We start from the raw sequence: 19,772 nt of genomic DNA, 5'->3' as shown, positions 1-19,772 counted from the left end.
ACACAGAATGGAAGAAATCTTGGTTTATAAAGTATCACTTCAAGGAACATCACTCAATGACCAGCAACATTCCTTTTGGACTTTAACTGGGTGACAAACTTTTATTGAGTTAGACCACTGAGGTTTCAAGGGTGAGCTATTTAGCAGCTGCTGTTGTCTTAATTAACATAGGTACCTCTGGGGCCAGGTGAAATATAATTGGTTCCAAACTCTGGTGATGACAAGGGATTGAAAGCCCTCTTTACACAGGGAGCTGTACTTCTTGGAGACCCAAGGTCGTGAAAGTAGAACATACTCTTTTTGATCAGGCTCGGTGTTCACTTCGTGTACGGTCCAGGTCCACTGCTCTGTGCTCCTCTCTGCAAATGTTGTGATTCGGGTTCTGCCATGACTCAGCATCTTCTGTTGATTGGGTTAGAAAGAGCAATCCTGAAGAAAAGAAATTCGTATCTGTCAATTTGGTGGAGTTTGCAAAAGTCTGCTAAAATGAAATTGTCTGATATTAATTCTCTGGGCCACAGGCAAATGGCCAGAAGGTAGACATCTGATTTCCTCCCAAGATAGGACTTGCTCCCTCAGGCCCGGCTGTCAGCAAAAGGTAAAGGCCTGGAACTCAGCTGTCACTGTGCAGTGTTCATCCCTTTTCTAACTATCTGTTCTCCATCCTGGGAGGCGGGACTTCTGTGCTTTCCCGTCATTGAAGGCCCTCTCCTGCATAACCCCTTATCCCTCCCTCTGCCCTCTGGGTAGATGAATTCCCTCCTTCACCCTCAGAATTGCCCCTCTGAGCCCTTCCCTCAGAGCTGTAGTTTGTGCTCAGCTGTTTCAGCGTCTCCATAGTGATCCAATGACGGAGAAGAATAGGAAAATTTGGGGCTGTTGTGAGGTGGCAAAGGCTTTTCTCCACAGACTCACCGAAGGCAAAGACCAAAGGGAAGGAATGCCTGTAACAGTTTCCTTTTCTGTGTCTGGGAGGGTGCGGCAGTAAGAACCCAGGCTGGGTTTCTGGAGACCTTAGAAAAAAGACCTGTGGGTACTTTCCTGTATGGCATGATTCCTCCTTTTACGGTTTCAGCTTTTTGCTAGACTTGGAGAAAGTGACAATGCTGTTTCATGCCCCATGAAGAAAACACCTTGATCTCTGGCATGAAGAGTCCATTGAAACAAGGTATTGAGACACCAAATATTTAGCATGAAGGTTTCATGAGGAACCAGGTAAGTAACTTGGATTCTAACCCTGGTTCTGCCCTAATTAGTCATGTGCCTTTTGGGAGGTCATTATTTCTGGATCCCTTTTACCATTTACAACATGGTAGTGGGTTTCTCAGTTGTTCTGGATCTGCCGTTGAGAGGTCTTGGGGGCCCCTGGGCTCATACTCCCTTCCCCTCTTCCTGCTTCCCACCACATTTATGTTCCTTACATGTTTGGGTTGCAATATAAGTTTCTATTTACAGAAAAGCTCCTGGGCTAGATGATGTAATTATGATGACTGCTGCCATTTTGAATGTTTGTGCTATTGGTTAAGCCTGTGTCAGATACAAATCTTTATTTTTCATTCAAAAGGAAAAAGTTAATGCAGTCACTGTTTCCCTTGGTTCTTACATTCTTATTGTTTAAAATGAAACAGGAATTGAGCTTGGCCTTTCCTGGTGCATGTTCTTGCAACACAGCACACATCAGTGGCAACACCAGGAGAAAAGCCCATTGGAGCCTCTATCCTAATAGTCAAAGAAAGGCTGCCCTGAGATCCCCTTTCTCAAGGTGAATGTCCTGCTGGGCAGGTGAGCTCCATCTGCCAAGCAGCAGTCTGTAGAGCGAGCATGCAGCCACAGGAGGAGACCCGTAGGCCTGGGTATGTGTAGTTTACGGGATTCCCCTGCGTTCGGGGCCTCTCAGCTATCTCCCACTCTTCTGGTGGTTTATCAATCACAAAGAATAAACCAGTGATTACTACCCAAACTAGTTTTCCTCTTGGAAGCAGTTGTAGGAGATGAATGTCCCAAGGGTAGACAGTGTGGTGCATAGATCATTCCTGGAGGCGAGCTTGGGTGAGAACACACCAGGTGTTTTCCAAGCACGAGCCGAGCCTGCTTTCTGCAGGGTCCTGCTGAGCTCGCAGGGCCCACAAGGTGGCGCGTGAGCTGCAGAGATGGTGAGAAGCCCCGCAGGCGAGAGGCAGGGCGGTGGGGTGAGGAGGAACCCTGGAGCCCACCCTAGAGCATCTCCCTCAGGCTACACCCTCCTCGCAGGTGCTGTCCACACCTCACAGTTCTGTGCTTGAATATCCTTGGTCTAATGTCTCTAGATTTTGCTTCTGTGAAAGCCAGGCTCAGGCTTTCTGCTGGATCCCTGATGAAGTGCACGGTGAGTGTTTACATTCCTGATACGTTTAATTCCATGAGCTACAACATGATGGAATTTCATTTTTAAAGCCCTTACCAGCTCCCAAGTATTACAGACAAGTATCCAAGTCTGTGGGCAATCACGTGTTCTACAAAGGACTTGAATCTAGAATATATAGGAAACTCTCCACTCTCAAAAAATAAACATTCTATTAGAAAATGGATAAAACACAGACTGATATTTCATGATGCGAGAAGATATCCAACTTCATTAGTCATTAGGGAATGCAAACTGAAACCACAATGAGGCTGGACCCGGTGACTCACAACTGCAATCCCAGCACTTTGGGAGGCCAAGGCAAGTGGATGACCTGAGGTCAGGTGTTCGAGACCAGCCTGGCCATCATGGCAAAACCCCGACTCTACTAAAAATACAAAAATTAGCTGGGCATGGTGGTTAGTGACTGTAACCTCAGCTACCCAGGAGGGTGAGGCAGGAGAATTACTTAAACCTGGGAGGTGGAGGTTGTAGTGAGCTGAGATTGTGCCACTGCACTCCAGTCTGGGTGACAAAGGGAGACTCCATCTCAAAAAAAACCAAAAAACAACAAACAAACAAACAAACAAACAAACCACAGTAAGACATTACCACATACCTATTAGAAAGGATAAAGTGAAAAATAATGATAATACCAAATGCTAGTCAAGGGTGCAGAGAAACCAGATCACTTGCACATTGCTGCTAGGAATGTGAGCTGGTACAGCTGCTTTGAAAATCGTTTGGCAGTTCTTCGTAAACCTTCATAAAATGGACTTGCCATACAACCTAGCAGTTGCATGCTTGGCCATTTATTTCGGAGAAATGAAAACTTATTTTCATGGAGAAACTTGTACTCGAATGTGATAGCAGCTTTATTTTCAAAAGCCCCAAGCTAAAAACCACCAAATGTTCTTTAATGGATGTATGGCTAGACAAACTGGCACAACTATACCGTGAAATACTATTCAGCAATAAATGGGAGTGAGCTATTGATCCCTACAGTAACTTGGATTAATTTCCAGGGAATGATGTTGAGTGAAAAATGTCAACCTCAAAAGGGTATGTGCTACGTGATATTTAAAATATGACTTTGGTCATATAATTATGAATATTGAAATGAATTACAAATACTGAGAAACATAATTACAGAAACAGAGAGCAAATTAGTGGTTGTCAGGGGTTAGGGATGAAGGGGAGGGAGTAGGTGTGTCTATAAAAGGGCTAGCTGAGGGAGCATTGTGATGATGTTGGAAATCCTGATTGTGGTGGTAGCCACTTGGAACCACATGTGTGATAAAATGTCATTGAGTTATGTGAACACACACAAATGAGTGCATGCATAATTGGTGAAATCTGAATAAGTTCTGTGGATTATATCAATGTCAGCTTCCTGATTTTGGTATTCTAGGGTGGTTAGGCAAGATGTTACCCTTGGGGGAAACTGGGCCAAGGGTACATAGGACTCCCCTGTATGTTTCTTGGAACTTCCTGTGAATCTTTTTTTCAACTGTATATATTCAAGTCATACAACATGATGTTTTGATATATATATAGATACACACACACAGTGAAATGATTATATATAAAAATATATATAACATGTATAATATATAAATGTATATATACACACACATAGTGAAATGATTATTACACTCAATCCAATTAGCATATTTATTATTTCACATAGTTAATGTGTGTTTGTGTGTGGTAAGAACACCTAAAAGCTACTCTCTTAGCAAATTTTCAGAGTACAATATTATTAACTACCATCCTCATGCTGTGCATTAGATGTTTAGACTTACTCATTGAATATAACTCAACTTTGTACCCTTTGATCTGTGAATCTTTTTTCAAAATAGAAAGTTAAGAAAATAGTGTACTCTGAAGTACAATGGAGAAAAAAATGGAAATAAATAATGTTTACTAAAAAAATTCTGTGATAGTATAAAGAACACTGGTTTAGACCTAAAAGGCTGGATTCAGGTCTTGTTTTGTCTTTGCTAGCGTGGCAATCTTGGGTTAATGCACTTGCGACTCACGAGTTTTGATTGTCTGCTGATACTGTGGGAATTATAAGAACTTCTCGGCTTGTTTCAAAAGGCTATTGTAAAGATTCAATGAGATATTATATATAAAACACCTTTCATAGTGCCTAGAACATAGTAAGTGCTCAATGTTAGTTGTTTTGATAGTATACATTATAATCATTATATTATGTGCAAATGGAATGGAAAGTGCTGATTGTCTTTGCAGAGAAGCTGGCTGTGTTTTCAGGTTTGATAGTTGACAGACTGTTGGAAGACCCCTACCCAAGTGTAACTGTGTTCCTAGAGTCTATTGGCAAGGGTATTTGTGTGTCTGTATGTGTGTGCACTGCTAATACAGGAAAATAATTACTAGTTAGAACTTTACCATATCAGTAGTTAGACCAAAGGCAATTTGTAGCTTCCTGTCTCTGATGTCTGTCTTCTGCAGGGAACCCAGCAACATCGGGGATTCTTCCAGGTCACTAAGTGACCATTTTAATAGAACTTATTTGCTTTACCCACACCACAGGCTATCAGTGAACAAATTTCCAGAAAATTCTTAGTTGAGCGATAGCATTTAATAACTTTATCATATCCTTTGTGATTGTCTTGATAATAATGTTTGAACAATTAGATGGATATGTTGGTGGTGTGGTTTCCACTGCATATCAAACATTAACTGGCTACTGTGTTACTGGCCTGTTGTTAAAGAGCTTCTGAAAAATAGCTAGTCAGGTTCCTAACATTGGTTTTCTTTGTCTTTCATGGAAGATACAGAAATGACTTACATTTTGCAGAGCTAAGCTCAGTTTTCATTAGTTCTATCTTTCTAGTTATTCAGGCAGATAGTGGGTTAGTGGCTGGATGGATATTTCTTTGACATTTAATTTTCCTGCTTCGTTGACTTACCTGATCTAGTTGTAGCATAGTTCCCCTTACATTTCTTATTTCAACCTGCATTCTTATTTTGAATTTGTCTTTGGAATTCTAGACTTATGCAGAGTCTCAGAATTATAGAAGCTTCCATATATCTGTAGAACAGGCTTCCATTCTAAGGAAGGGCAGAGGGAAGGAAGATCTGCCTTGTTACTGCGTCTTCACTGACCAAGGATGCGGACATGGACACAAAGTCTGCTCCCTTATGTGTGGACCTCTATTGCCAGTGTTCTTTGTGGAAAGCACTGGACTTGGGACACTTTATTACTGCAATCTCTCTCCCCTACTCATAGATGTCTGTAACTACCTATAGCTGTCAAATTCTCTATTTCCAAACCTGTGGCATGGTGGCCATCCCAAGGCTTTCTTGGTACTTTTGAATCCAACCTCCTCTGAGACACTGAGGTATTACACATTTTTCCCCCCACTGGAAACATTTCCTGGTTGTAAAAGATTTTGAAAATCATAGATTCCAAACAAAGACAATTGATTTGCTGTTTATTTTCTAGAATTCCCTCCAATTCTCTACTATTCCTTTTTACATCTCCATGCTCATATGCATCACAATTTTTACTTCTGCTTGACCCTGATTCCCACCCTAATACTTTGCAGAAGTGTGTGCACATATCTGTGTGGCAGATTGTGCAATGGGTGGGATTTGTGGGATATTTACCCAGTGAGACAACAAAGCTCCATTCAGGCAGAGAGCTCTACCCACAAATTATTCACATAATGTGAAAAATAAATGGGGCTGTTAATGTTGATGCTATTAGCATGTTAACTCACTTTAAAACCATTTTATTCATGATTAAGTAACAATTGGATGCTGTATTATCAAGGGATCTCTAAATTGCTGTGTATGTTGGCTGGTTCTTCAATTGGCTAATTTCTGAGGGTAGGGCAGGAATGCAGGAGATGGTGAGGTTTAGCTTCTGAAGAGTTGTTAACAGAGTAGTTTTTAACATTTTATAACTACATTTAAAAGAAGTAACTTTTAAAAGATTATTGGGCCTTATGAACTGATTCCCTCAACATAAATAATTCAACTAGTCTTAATTAAATATTCTGAGGTTTTTTAAAAAATTTAGTTTAGTGTACCAGATAGCAAAGTTAATAAGCATTTTTAAAAAATACGGCTGATATCTCTTATCTGTCAGATAACTTTTTAAGTTATACCAGAAGTAGAGACTTTCTAACTTAAATTGATATTGGGCTTGGATTAACTGTTTCTATTCTGTATCAACTCAAGAAATTTGGGACACATTCTGAGTACAGATCTGCATCACCAATATTAATATCCCAAGACATTAAAATATGTTGTTAAAATAAGAATATCAAAGAATGATGCTTGTCTTGAATACTCAGCAAAAATTAATGTGTAGGATGCATGCAATCCCTTTCTCCTTTGCTATCCTTACCCTGCATAGACCGGATGCTTTATAATATAGGAGGTTTTTTAATCCTATGGCATATTTTTGAGGTTGTTGTATCCATTCCTATGTGACAGGTGGGGAAGCTGAGGCCAAGAACATTGAAATAACCTTCTGGAGATCACGGATCATATTGAGTTTCTCAGCACGTAGTCCATGGAATACGGGTGTCAGAATCACTTGGTGTACTGAAATGCAGATTAGGGGCCTCACCTAGAACTTCTAAATGTTTGAAGTTGGAGCATATACATTTTATTTTTTTAAACTGGCCCCTTAGCTTATTTGTGTAAACCCCAATGTTAGGTCGTTGTGTCTTACAGCATCGCTACTTCTTGACACACACAAGCTCGGCTTATGCACAAGGACTGCATTGTGTAAGTGAATCAGTCTGGAAATGGAGACAGTGGCAGTAATATTTTCTATCTGAAAAATTCAGCCCTGAAAGCATTTTGATAATTTTTGTCTTTAGTCATCTACTTTTGCAGTTGGAGCTACTATGTGCCCCTGTGAAGTTCTACTTACTTTTGACTCTAATGATAGCTGTTTTAGATATCTGGGCCTTGATTCTATTACATTCATGTTTTCGAGAGGGAATTTACTACCATATATTAGTTCAAACCCACGGAAGCAGAAACCACTCTATATCTTTGAACAGAGGGAACTGAATATAGGGAACAGTGTCCATCGATGACAAAAACCGGAAAAGTCAAGTAGGACACTAAGGCAATAGATGGATTAGGAACAGCAGGAAGACATTGCCTTGTCTGTGTGTGAGGGGACAATTGAAGGAGGTAGTGTGACCACAATCGAGGATCTGGGGCCTTTTGTCAGGTTCTGGAAGATCTAGGGAGAAGACTTTGGTGAGACCTATTGATGAAGAAGTTGGAAATCGGCCTGAGGCAGTGGAGGGAGGGAGTAAAGCCTGATTCCCTTCCTCCTTTTCCTTCCTCCTCAGTCTTCCACATGCACCTCTTGTTGGCCAAAATCACCAGAAAGCCATTTGGCATGGGAACCTGGAAAATGGAATGTCCTGAACACAGAGCAAATAGGGGAAGTGGAGGTAATGGATGTGAGAGCAAGGAGGCAAGTGATCAATGAATGCTTGCCTAGGGGAAGGACTTCTGGTCTGATTGGCCACTAGTTCACTCCCTACCCATGCAAGTAAGAGCAACTGGTTTGTTAAGTATGGCTAAACTGGTTTCATCTGGCACCTGTTGAACTCTGGTTAGCAGGAGCAGGGCCCTTTGCTCCCCACCTCTCTTGCTTCTTAAGTCTTTTCATGCCTGTGTAGCAAGTGAGCATGCAAGCTCTGAGTTCGTACGCCCAGGTGGGGCACCCTCATGATCTCATGCAGGCGGGGACAGGCAGCCCTGGACTTCTAGCTTCAGAGAGGGAGGTGACAGGTCCAGCCATATACTCTGTGGTAGCAAGATAACGTCCATGTTCTTACTTTTGGAACCTGTGGATATATTAGGTTACATGGAAAAGGGGAATTAAGGATGCAGATGGAATTGAGTTGTTTATTAGCTGATTTTAAAATAGAGATTATCCTGTAATTGTCAAGCCACATATAGAAGGATGAAACAATCCTCATCTCTCAGCTTATACAAAAATCAACTTAAGATGGATCAAGGACTTAAATCTAAGACCTGAAACCATAAAAGTTCCAGAAGATAACATCAGAAAAACCCTTCTAGACATTGGCTTAGGCAAAGGCTTCATGACCAAGAACTCAAAAGCAAACGCAACAAAAATAAAGATAAATATATGGGATTAATTAAACTAAAAAGCTTCTGTATAGCAAAAGGAACAATCAGCAGAATAAACAGACAACCCACTGAGTGGGAGAAAATCTTCACAATGTATACATCCAGCAAAGGACTGATATCCAGAATCTAGAAGGAACTCAAACAAATTAGCAAGAAAAAAACAAACAATTCTATCAAAAAGTGGGCTAAGGACATGAATAGACAATTCTCAAAAGGAGATATACAAATGGCCAACAAATACATGATAAAATGCTCAACATCATTAATGATTAGGGAAATGCAAATCAAAACCACAATGTGATACCACCTCGCTCCCCTGCAGGAATGGCCATAATAAAAAAATGATAGATGTTGGCATGGATGTGGTGAAAAGAGAACACTTCTACACTGCCGGTGGGAATGTAAACTAGTACAACCACTATGAAAAACAGTGTGAAGATTCCTTAAAGAACTAAAAGTAGATCTACCATTTGATCCAGCAACCCCACTCCTGGGTATCTACCCGGAGGAAAATAAGTCATTATATGAAAAAGATCTTGCACATGCATGTTTATAGCAGCACAACTTGCAATTCCAAAAATATGAAACCAGCCTACATGTGCATCAATCAATGAGTGAATAAAGAAATTGTGGTATATATATACCATGGAATACTACTCAGCCATGAAAAGGAATGAAATAATGGCATTCACAGCAAGCTGGATGGAATTGTAGACTATTATTCTAAGGGAAGAAACTCAGGAATGGAAAACCAAACATTATATGTTTTCACTTATAAGTGGGAGCTAAGCTATGAGAATGCAAACGCGTAAGAATGATACAATGGACTTTGAGGACTTGGGGAGAAAGATGGGAGGGGGTGAGGGATAAAAGACTACACATTGGGTACAGTGCATACTGCTCAAGTGATGGGTGCACCAAAATCTCAGAAATCATCACTAAAGAACTTATTCATGTCCTTTAAAACACTAGCTGTTCCCCCAAAACCTATGGAAATAAAGAATAAAGAATAAATGATGTCCCTACTACTAACAGCAGCAACAGTACAACATACATATATACATACATACATAAAATAGAGGTGATCCTAGGTTACCTGGGTGGACCCAGTATAATCACAAGAGTCTTTAAAAGTGGACGAGGGAGGAGAATGAGCCAGAGGGAACTGTCACTACAGAATTAAATACGTTATCAAGATTGCTGTCCACGTCAAAGGGGAAAGGAACCCCACTCGATCGATCTGGCATAACTGGCTTCTTATGAGAAGCAACTAGACCTCTTATACCAATCATACACAAAATAAATTTCAAATGTACTAAAGATAAAAATATAAGTGACTGAAAACAAGAAATTTGAGGATAATAGTTTTGTAATGTGGGCCGAGGAGGAGTATCTGCTTGAGTAAGACTAGAAACACAGAAAGAAAAAGACTGACAGTCCTAGCCACATAAAAATTTAAAATGTATGTGTAAAGACACCAGAAAAGAAAATCAAAATAGGAGCGAAACTCTGAAAGAAAGCACGGGCAACACAGATAACAAAGGGTGGATTTCCCTCCACGTATAGATGAGAAGGCATCAACTGAATAGAAAAGGGATACAGGCAATTAACAGGCAAGTTACAGACAAATGCACACAGTTGTCCAGTGTGGAAAGCTGTTGATTTTGGCCTGGCCTCTTTTTTCTTTACACTCACCTGAGATTTGCAGTTTTTATTTTGATTTCTTCTTTTGTCCAAAAGATTTGAGTATTTTATATTTTCTATGTGCTTAGATTTATTTTGACTATCCTGTTCTTCATTCTTCTTTTCTAGTTTCGTTGAGTAATGTTTAAAAACCATGTTCTGTATGATTTCTACTTCAGGAAGAACGTATGAAGATTATGTTTATTAACTAATAAAATTCTTATTAAATATCCTATTAGTCCTTTAAAATGCTTACTTTGGTTTCGGGTGTAAAATTTTATAATTAGTCAATATTATACCAAATTCGTTAGTCTTGTTAATCAAATTCTAAAATCTCATTTTAAAAATTGAATCTATTTTTGAGAAATGTGTTTCTGCTTTTCCAGTTTCTCCTTGAATTTATGTATCTTTTGCTGTAGATATTTTGATGGTTTGTTATGTGCCTGAAGATTCATGACTATTGTGTTTTCTTTGTAATTATCTCTTTAATCAATATGAAATTCTTTCTTTCTGCCATTTAAGAATGTTTGCTTTGAAATCATATTAGTATTGCTACACCTGATTCCTTTGTTAGCATTTTCTCCATGTATCTCATGTATTACTTTATTTATTATTATTTTTTCTTGTGCCATCTGATTTTGGATAAGTCTGTTGTAAACAGCACGTACTTACACTCTCATCATATGCGTTTTAATAGGGAATTTAACCTACTAAGATTACTGATATATCTCGAGTTATTGCAATGATCATCTCTTTAGGTCTCTCTTTAAATTTTCAAGGAAAACCACTTGTCAATGGAAATAAGATGTAAAACTAAATTACTACAGGAAAAAAAGAGAAAGGTTTCTACCAACCAGAGAAGACTAGAGAGAGGCAATCACCTACACAAAAGGCAGCTTATGAACAAAACCCTCAGCTACTTCCTCCTGGCCTTCTGCATGCTCTCCATTCTCCCCAGTCATCCTGGAAAGATTTTTATGACTCCTTTTGAATTTTAGTTATTGATGACTTTTTCTTTTATGAACCTTAATTAGGAGTCAATTCTTCAATATTGCGTTAGAGGTAATGATGATATTCACTTAACTGAAAATTTGCTGGCTCTGCCTAAAAAGTAAAAGGCACCAGACGTAGCAGTGAAATTGCTTGCTGTGATATTGCTGTGAGGGCACACCATTTATACTGCCATCATAGTGGGCTTCTGTGTGTCACAGTTTTCTAGGAGACGGAAGCAAATTGTCTTGGCGATGAAGAAGTGTTTTGAAATTTGTGAAATTTTTGAAATTAGTTCCCTGTTTGTGGCTGTTTATTCTAATAGCTGGTGATTATTCATTGCCTGTTAATGTTTCTTTACACTTGATGGCAGGTCCTGATTAATCAATAGGAGTGAAGTATCTGAGAACTCTAAGCCTCAGCATTCATTTCCTTAGTGTACCCCTTACCCTGCCAAGGAGGAGGTACCTACAAGAGGCCTTTCCCTCCAGAATGGTTAGGGAATGGTTCCTGTTGAGGATTCGAGGGTCCATGCCTCCCTTTATCCCACCTAGGTCTTAGCTGATGCACTTTATGTGTAGAGAAAAAGCTAGTAGAACAGAGAGAACTTTATCTAAGGCGACAAGAGTGTCCTGTAAGCCCTAAAAGGCACATCCTGCCTATTAAAACTGTTTTGAAATGTGTACTTTTTTGAATAATTATATTTCCATTAAGAAAAAAACTGGATTGAAGATTGGCACTTGCCTTCGAGGTAGCTGGGATCTGCCTCAAACTCAAGACTTAATCTGATGAATCCATCCTTAGAGTTGGTGCATTCGGAGTTGATAAATGTGTCTTTGTTACAAGCAGAGATGCTGGAAGAGAGAAATGCTCCCTCCAGATGGCCTGTGCACCTGGGCAGAAGCAGAGGGGGCAAGGAGTGAAGGTGGCAGAGGCATCTGTCACACCTGCACAGGGGACAAGCACTTGGCCCATTCTTGCTTTTGAGAACCAGTGAAATAGGAGCCTCTGGTCCTGACCAGTTACACGATTGCATCCTCCTTCCTTGGAGAGGAAACAGAAATGATTTAAGTAAGCTCTTGCTGGAGAGAGTGGGAAGAATGGGAATCTCACCTGAGAGGGGCAAGGAAAAATTGCCCGAAGGGCAGAGCACTTCTGGCTTCACTCCCCGCTTCCGCTGCTGCTGTGCCGGCTGGTGTGTCCGCATCCTCACAGCCTCTATTGTGCCGGGGCTGGTTTGTCTGCATCCTCATTGTGGGAGTCAGTTGCCTCTTCACTCCCAGTTGTCCACATCCATCGTCGTCCTACTACGCAGAAGTTCCCTAACCATTATTTTTCCTGTTTGCACCCTTTTTGTTTTCCAGTGACCTATAGATTGTTCTTGTCTCTTTTGTTTCAGTGGAAATTTAGAGAGGAGGAGATATAAACATGTGGACTTTATCCACCTTCTTGAAATAAAAAGGTGATGGGTGGGGAGAGGGATTCCAGGGAGAGGTCAAGGGGAGACAGGGGATGTGAAACCAGCGGCTGAACAACACTTTGAGAACTGAGAGGCTTGGGACAAGATGAAGTAGAGCCATTCCTACCTTCAAAGATTTTATAATGTTGAGATGGAGACACATTAGCTCTGGAGTAATTAGAGAGACCCAGAGGGCACGAGCGGTGCGCAGAGGCAAGCCATGCTGGGGCACAAGGTGTTGTCTCTGTTCTTCGTTTCAGCCTCTACGTGCCTTTGGCTGCCATTCTAGAATTCCTGTATTCTCCTTTTCTATGTACTTCTTCTCCTCTTTCAAAAGCAGGAACCCATTCATGTGCTCCATGGAAACCCTTTCAGACCATTCTCGTCAACAATGGAAATCAGTGCAGTCCATGTCTTTTTTTTTTTTTTCTTTTTGAGACGGAGTCTTGCTCCATCGCCCAGGCTGGAGTGCGGTGGCGCCATCTCGGCTCACTGCAAGCTCCGCCCGCCGGGTTCCCGCCGTTCTCCTGCCTCAGCCTCCGGAGTAGCTGGGACTACAGGCGCCGCCACCGCACCCGGGTAATGTTTTGTATTTTTAGTAGAGACGGGGTTTCACCGTGTTAGCCAGGATGGTCTCTATCTCCTGACCTCGTGATCCACCCGCCTCGGCCTCCCAAAGTGCTGGGATTACAGGCGTGAGCCACCGCGCCGGGCCTCAGTCCATGTCTTTTGAATCAACACCTTTTGTGTGCTGAGTCCTAGAGGGGAATGCCCCAGCCTGTCTTCTGAGGAGCGTAGGCATCTCTCCTTCTTGGGGATGGCTTCAGGGTTGACTGTTTCTACTGCTCTTTTCAGACTTCCGCAGCCTTACAGCACCCTTTAAAGCATGTGTATCTCATGCATTCCTTGATGCTATCACTAATACATACTAATTAATTCCTTGGGAAATTGTCATATGCTCTTCGTATCGTAAGGAGTATTTGTGGGAGTCAGTTGCCTATTCACCATCTTTGTGTGCTCCGCTGTGGATCACAGCTACATCTCTTAGCCTCCCCTGCCCTCTGCCAATGGACACTCTAGTGCAAGACAGGAGGGTGGAAGGAGAGAAGTCAGGGCTTTTTCACCTGCTTTCTGTCTCAGGCAGCACCTCCTCAGTGCTCTGGCTCTTGTAGGGGCAGCCCTTTCCCTTCCCTTTGCACTCCTGACTGTGGCCAGGCAGCCCCACTGTGCTTATCCAGCTCTCAGCCCTGGGAGACCTGCTTCGTACCCGGGACTGAGAACGACACCTGCAGTTGCTAGAAGCTAGTTTGCCTCATTGTCTCTTTAGGCATCCCCATCTTCTGATACCCGCATAAGCCGTTCCCCATATTAAATTCCGTTTGTGTGAAATCCTAGCCTGGTTTCTGTTTTCTGATCAGACCCTGACTGATAGAGTATTCCTCTAATCTCTCCATACTTGATTTATTGATTTAAAAAATTGTGCTCCTTCTACATGCCAGGCACTGTGCTGGATGCCAGGGATTGAAAAATGAAAAGAGAAGTCACTGAGTAAACATCTGTTGTCTTGAAATTTCATGACTGGAAAAAAATGTGTGTGAGAGGCATCATCCCTGTCCTGAGCCCCTGCCATGCCTTGGGGCACTGAATATTTTGTACCTTTGTGTGTTTTGACTGAAGATTGAAAGAGTACTCCCAAGGAAGGATATTTCAGAATACAGACAGCTATGTTTCCACTGGTAGCTAAGTGTCATATTCCTGATTGGATGTGAGCTCTGACTCTGTAGTGACCAAATATGGTGGTGGCAGCTGAGGAGTTAAACCTGAATTTTAGGTGAGGTCGAAACTTCACATCTGACCCATTCATGGTGGCTTGCAAGAAGTGCACTGCTGCTCTGCGGATGTAGAGAACCAATTTATGCTTCACCTCTGGCACTTTGAAGAGCACGAATGTCCTAAAATTCCTTTATATTCTTGGAACAAGCAGATTCACTATCATTGCCGAACACTTCTAGCAGCCTTTGCCCACGTATTCAAAGGGAATGAAACCCTTGAGATAGCACACTGACCCAATCGGAATGCCGAGTACCACTTACAAGCCAGCCACCATATCTTACCCACAGCAGGAGTTCCCGATGGGAACTGATTTCAGAAATTGAATTAGGAGGACCCTTGTCAGATAGTGCTTTGTGCTTGAGCTATGATTCTTTAGGCATAGCACGGTGTGGCTTCCTACTCAAGCTCTGCACTGTCCTCATACAATTTGATGGATCGTTGAGCATTTATCAGCCTCTGAAGCTCCATGCCCAGAAGTGACATTTCCCTGGATTCAAAGCCTTTAAAAGCTTAGAGGAGTGCTAGTTGAGATGGGTGGGTGATTTATTAGGCTGCTGGGCTATTTGGAGTTTCTTTGACTGTGGAGCAAATGTTACTTAGTGCCCTGGATGATGATAAATGATGCTCTCATAGGAGCTTGATCTCAGAGAAAGTCTCTCTCAGTTTGGTGAGCTGTATAATTTCTTTGGTGTAGGGCAAAGTTCTTAATATTTCATTTTTTGAGGGGGAGTCATGGACCCCTTGAAAATTTGTTAAAAGCTTTATATTCTTTCACTAGAAAAATGCATTTGTACATAATTTTGGATATAGTCTCATATACTCCCTCTTAAATCCTTAACTCCAGGGGCTCTAGATTAATACTTATGCACATAGAATATGAACAATAATGCATGTTAGAGGCACTGGTAGGCACCTGGTGCCTAAGAAGCTTGTCGTATGGTGCAGTTCCATGCTGGCTTCTGACCTTTTGGAGCATACATTCCACTGACACTGGAGAGGTGGCAAAGGCTGTATATTCACGATCACAGAAAGTCAAAGTTTGTGCTTGGGCAAAAGGCCTGAGAATTTTCTCCTCTGTGGTACGGTTAGGTGATGTCTGGTGTTTTTTATTTTATTGCAAACATTTCCCTGTGGCTTCTACTTCTGTCACTGTATAGAAACCAGTCTTGTCAAATCTATCCACAACCTCAGTCTTTCCAAACGTGACATTTTATTCTTCCTCTCACATGGCAACTTAGCAGCATCTGACATGGTTCCTTCCTTGAAAATCTTCTCATTCTTGGCTTCAAAAAGGGTTTCCTGCTACTTCTTGGCCTCTTCTCCTCAGTCTCCTCTGTAGGCTTCTCCCAATTGCCCGCATCATGAATGCTGGGGTGTTCCAGGATTTTGACCTGAGATCTTATTTCATCTCTATCTTCATTTATTCTTTCAGTGGTTCTATCCAGTTCTGTTACTGTGAAAATCTCCTGGATGCTGGTGCTTCCAGTCCTGACCACTAAGCTGAGTTCTGACTCATGTGTCCAACCATTTACTTGACACCACTACTTGGGTGAATACACATCTCAGAATTCATTTGTCCAAATGAAGTTCATGGCTGCCGTTTTTCTGAAGTGGGGGAGGCTGGAAGAGGACCATTCAGGGTTCATGTGGAGAGGTGACAGGTTACCGGCTAAACATTTACAGAACATCCTTCACTCGATATCTTTTACCTGACCTTGACCATCTGGTTCATCTGCAAACACAGTCAGACCTTCATCTCCAACATAGATCACCATTGCATTGACTTTCTCCATTTTTGTTACTGTAGACCTTATTGCCTTCACTTTCAATCTGGTGTAAGGCAAAAGCTTCCTCAAAGGTCTCTCTGCTTCCTCTTTCACCCATTCTAGTCATTCTTCCACTGTCAACTACAGTGACTTTTCAAGCTTTCATTTGCCTCCTAAAACCTATCAGGGGATTCTGATTGTCAGAATGAACAGGCTCCTTGCTGTCTGTGGCCCGTCATCGACTCCCTGTCTCGTATCCTCACACTCTGCACTATGTTGTAGCTAGGCTTAATGATTTTCTGTCTATTTTTTAAACATGTGAGGCTCTTCTCCTTCTTTGGGATTATAGAGATAATATGACACAATTTAATTAACTTTCACATTATGATGCCTTATCTGAATCAGGTTTCAAGCTCCTTGAGAGCAAAGACCCAATGTAATGCTGTTCCAACATCCCTACCTTTCCCTCTGGCCTCTTCCCTTCATCTGTGTCTAGGACAGTGACTTGTACTATTTCATTCGATACTTCATTTTCTGGGCACCTACTATGTGTCAGGTTACGATTAAGTGCTCGGAGTTTAGTAGATGTTAGATGTTGAGGTTGTTTCTCTCTTACTTTAGAATCCACGCCATCGCAGGATGAGGATGGGAGTAAGGAGATATCCGTGGTGATAAATAAGAGGTGTGTCAGTGCAGATTTTCAACTTGGGTAGAGCTTCATTATTCTAATGAATTTGGAAAACTATCATGCACTAACTTTATTGCTTTGGATCAGTAATTGGCTAAATAGTGCCTTAGTTGCTTGCGAGAGTAAATATAATTTCCCAAAGTGCTAAATTCACTCCTAGGCTGTAGCTGAGAGACTCACACTTAATGGAAAATAATGATATCCCTAACTAGAGTAGACAACAAGCACCCTTGCTTATCTTCCTTTGATAAACATCTTCTATGAAGATAAACATCTTAGTAGATAAACATCTTCTACTAAGAGTTTTGTCTGATAACACAGCATCTTCTACTCTGATAAACATCTTCTACTAAGAGTTTTGTCTGAAACACAGCAGAACAGTAAATCAAAGCACGTTAAAGAGGGAAATATGACTCTTTCAGCAAGAGACTACCTTCAGATGTAAACACGACAACTACAAAATGTTAGGTGTGAGGCTGTGTCTGTTCAGGTATTATACCTGGATGTGGAGAATATACCTTATATCTTTGCTTCGAGGCTTTGTCTTAAAACAAATACATTTAAAGCAAGACTTGCTAGGTCATCACCAAAAGCTTCCTTGCTAGTGCAAGTGGAATTAGCTACCAGGTATAAACATTGCATAGAAGCTTAGCTCTCGGAGTTTCGTAAGCAAGCTGAAGCATTTCTCGTAAATTTTAAGCTGTTAGTTATAAAAGAGCAGAGCAACTTGGCATCTTAAGTGGAGTGAGAATATTCTATTCTGGTTAAAAATCATAAGGGGCTTATGGAAATGAGTGGCATGGTATTATCTTGAAAAATGTAATTCTATATTTTCATTTTCCACTCAAATAAAAATGGAATCAGAGAAGAGGAAACTTAGGCAAACACGAGGGATTTTGTTTTCTTCTTTTCTGTCAGAAGAGTGAAGCCTCTGGTGTAAGCCTGTACCCAGGACCTTTTATTCCCCACAGTTGTTTTTATTGTGGTAAAATATCACATAACATAAAGTTTATTATCTTAGCCATTTAAAATTTACAGTTCATTGGCATTAAATACATTTATAATGTTGCACAACCATCACCACCATCTGTCTCCACGTCTCTTCATTTCACAAAAGTGAAACTCTGTACCCATTAAACAATAGCTCTCCATTCCCTTTTACCCCAGCCCCTGGTAACCACTATTCTACTTTGTCTCTGATTCTAATGTAAGTATCTCATATAAGTGGAATCCTAAAGCATTTGTCCTTTTGTGATTGGCTTATTGCACATAGCATAATGTCTTCAAGTTTCATCCGTGTTGTACATGTGACAGGCTTTTCTTTCTTTGTAGGGCTAACAATCCATTCTCTGTGTAGACCGCATTTTACTTACCCATTCATCTGTTAATGGACACTTGGGTTACTTCCACATTTAGATATTGGGAGTAATGCAGCTATAAACAAGGTTGTATACATATCTTTTGGAGATGCTGTTTTACATTCTTTTGAATCGGTAATCAAAAATCTAAAAAAGAAATGCCCTGGGCCTAATGGCTTCACTGGTGAATTTTACCAAACATTTAAAGAACATTGAGCTCTCGGAGTTTAGTAAGCAAGCTTAAGCATTTCTCGTACATTTTAAGCTGTTAGTTATAAAAGAGCAGAGCAACTTGGCATCTTAGGTGGAGTGAGAATATTCTATTGTGGTTAAAAATCTATTCTATTCTGATTAATGTTTGGTAAAACGGAAGTGCAATTGCTGGATCACATAGTAATTATACCTTTAATTTTTTCAGGAAACAACATACATTTTTCTACAGTGGCTGAAACAGTTTACATTCCCACCAACCATGCAAAAGGGTTCCAATGTCCCCACATCCTTGCCAATACTTGTTATTTTCTGTTTTTATTTTATTTTATAGAAAACATCCTAATGGGTGTGAAGTGGTATCTCATTGTAGTTTTGATTTACATTTCCCTAATAATTAGTGATGATGAACATTTTATCATGTGCTTACTGGCCATTTTATATATTCTATGGAGAAATGTCTATTTAAATCCTTTGCCCATTTTTGAATTGAACTGTTTATCATTGTTGAGTTTTAGGAGTTCTTTATATATTCTGGATATTAATTTCTTAATAAATATATTATTTGCAAGTATTTTATCCTATTCTGTGGGTTGCCTTTTTACTTTGATATTGCATTTAGATGCACAAAATTTGTAATTTTCATGAAGTCCAATTTGTCTATTTTTTTATTTCATGTCTGTATTTTTAGTGTTATAATCAAGAAATCATTGCCAAGTGCAATGTCATGAAGCTTTTGTCCTATGTTTTCTTCTAAGAGTTTTATACTTTTAGGTCTTAGATTTAAGTCTTTGATCCATTTTGATTTTGTATATGGTGTTAGGTAAAGAGCCAACTTTATTCTTTTGCATGTGGATATTTAGTTTTCCCAGCACCATATGTTGAAAAAAATGGTCTTTTCCCCATTTTATGGTCTTGGCACCCTTGTTGAAAATCATTTGATCGTATTATATAAGTAGGTATTTCTGGGCTTTCTATTCTATTCCAGTGGTCAATATGTCTGTCTTAATGCCAGTATCACACTGTTTTGATTATTGTAACTCTGTAGTAAGTTTTGAGATCAGAAAGTGTGAATCTTCCAACTTTGTTTTCTTTGCAAGATTGTTGTGGTTAGTTAGGGTTCCTTGAGATTCCATATTAATTTTAGAATAGATTTTTCTATCTCTGCAAACAATCATTGTGGTTTTGATAGGAATTGCATAAATCTGTAAATTGCTTTGAATAGTATTGTCATCTTAAC

At 40.4% G+C, this 19,772-nt stretch overlaps 1 long non-coding RNA gene across 1 annotated transcript in view; it reads left to right on the top strand.

Moving 5' to 3' along the window:
• The first annotated feature begins 426 nt into the window (after window positions 1–426).
• Window positions 427–19,772, top strand: part of LOC139362682 (uncharacterized) — a 32,375-nt gene continuing 13,029 nt past the window's right edge. Inside the window, exon 1 of the long non-coding RNA XR_011621836.1 lies at window positions 427–1,215. This is a non-coding gene — a long non-coding RNA (uncharacterized lncRNA). The remainder of the gene's footprint in view (window positions 1,216–19,772) is intronic.

This window comes from Macaca nemestrina, chromosome 4 (assembly GCF_043159975.1).
Source record: "Macaca nemestrina isolate mMacNem1 chromosome 4, mMacNem.hap1, whole genome shotgun sequence".
NCBI classification, from domain to species: domain Eukaryota; kingdom Metazoa; phylum Chordata; class Mammalia; order Primates; family Cercopithecidae; genus Macaca; species Macaca nemestrina.
The sequence above is the reverse complement of the archived record's forward strand: the minus strand, read 5'-3'. Positions and strand labels throughout refer to the sequence as shown.